This window comes from Schistocerca gregaria, chromosome 7, assembly GCF_023897955.1.
Source record: "Schistocerca gregaria isolate iqSchGreg1 chromosome 7, iqSchGreg1.2, whole genome shotgun sequence".
NCBI lineage: Eukaryota > Metazoa > Arthropoda > Insecta > Orthoptera > Acrididae > Schistocerca > Schistocerca gregaria.
In genome coordinates this window covers 64844487-64846532 of record NC_064926.1, presented here as the reverse complement: position 1 = coordinate 64846532, position 2046 = coordinate 64844487, and positions in this window count along the sequence as shown.

Genomic DNA, 2046 nt, shown 5'->3' with positions numbered 1-2046 from the left:
GCGGTAGTCTCCTACAGAAATGTGTGCATGTAGCCAGTAATTTTAAATTGTGATGCAATTTCTTCGTCGAATCGCCAATATGATGGTGCGAGGGATAAAGTATATAGGCAGTGGTTCGTCGAACACAAGTTACTGGTCTCCCAGGAGGGATACAATGAGGTAAATGTAGCTGCGTTAGGCCCTTATAGAAAAGTACCTTGGGGCCTATATTTTCCATTCGAGACACAATTTCAATGTCGCATCATGAATTTGAGGGTGCCAAGGGTACAGCAAGTGACAGTTGCACGTCGGATTTAAGCAACTGGACTCCCAGGTGAGATTCAACCTGGTAAGTACAACCACGGTAGTCCCCTACAGAAATGTGTGCATGGAACCAGTAACTTTCAATCGCGATGCAATTTCTTCGTCGAATCGCCAATATGAGGGTGCGAGGGATAAAGTAAATGGGCAATGGTTCGTCGAACACAAGCTACTGGTCTCCCAGGAGAGATACAATGAGGTAAATGTAGCTGCGTTAGTCCCTTATAGAAAAGTACCTTGGAGCCTGTATTTTCCATTGGAGACACAATTTCAATGTCACATCATGACTTTGAGGGTGCCAAGGGTACAGCAAGTGACAGTTGGACGTCGCATTTAAGCAACTGGACTCCCAGGTGAGATTCAACCTGGTAAGTACAACCACGGTAGTCCCCTACAGAAATGTGTGCATGGAACCAGTATCTTTCAATTGCGATGCAATTTCTTCGTCGAATCGCCAATATGAGGGTGCGAGGGATAAAGTAAATGGGCAATGGGTCGTCGAATACAAGCTACTGGTCTCCCAGGAGAGATACAATGAGGTAAATGTAGCTGCGTTTATCCCTTATAGAAAAGTACCTTTGAGCCTGTATTTTCTATTCGAGACACAATTTAAACGTCACATCATGAATTTGAGGGTGCCAAGGGTATCGCAAGTGACAGTTGCACGTCGGATTTAAGCTACTGGACTCCCAGGTGAGATTCAACCCGGTAAATGGAGAAGCGGTAGTCCCCTACAGAAATGGGTGCACGGAGCTAGTAATTTTCATTTGGGATGCAATTTCTTCGACGAATCGCCAATATGATGGTGCGAGGGCTAATGTAAATGGGCAGTGGTTCGTCGAACACAAGCTACTGGTCTCCCAGGAGAGATACAATGAGGTAAATGTAGCTGCGTTAGTCCCTTATAGTGAAGTTCCTTCGGGCCTGTATTTTCCATTCGAGACACGATTTCAATGTCGCATCATGAATTTGAGTGTGCCAAGGGTACAGCAAGTGACAGTTGCACGTCGGATTTAAGCCACTGCACTCCCAGGTATAATTCAACCCGGTAAGTGCAGCAGCGATAGTCCCCTACAGAAATGTGTGCATGGAGCCAGTAATTTTCAATTGCGATGCAATTTCTGCATCGAATCGCCAATATGAGGGTGCGAGGGATAAAGTAAATGAGCAGTGGTTCGTCGAACACAAGCTACTGGTCTCCCAGGAGAGATACAATGAGGTAAATGTAGCTGAGATAGTCCCTTATAGAGAACTTCCTTGGAGCCTATATTTTACATTCGACACACAAGTCCAATGTCGCATCATGAATTTGAAGGTGCCAAGGGTACAGGAAGTGAAAGTTGCACGTCGGATTTAAGCTACTTGGACTCCCAGGTGAGATTCAACCCGGTAAGTGCAGCCGCGGTAGTCTCCTACAGAAATGTGTGCATGGAGCCAGTAATTTTCAATTGTGATGCAATTTCTTCGCCGAATCGCCAATATGATGGTGCGAGGGATAAAGTAAATGGGCAGTGGTTCGTCGAACACAAGCTACTGGTCTCCCATGAGAGATACAATGAGGTAAATGTAGCTGCGTTAGTCCCATATAGAAAAGTACCTTGGGGCCTTTATATTCCATTCAAGACACAATTTCAATGTCGCATCATGAATTTGAGGGTGCCAAGGGTACAGCAAGTGACAGTTGCACGTCGGATTTAAGCTACTGGACTCCCAGGTGAGATTCAACCCGGTAAGTGCAGCCGTGGT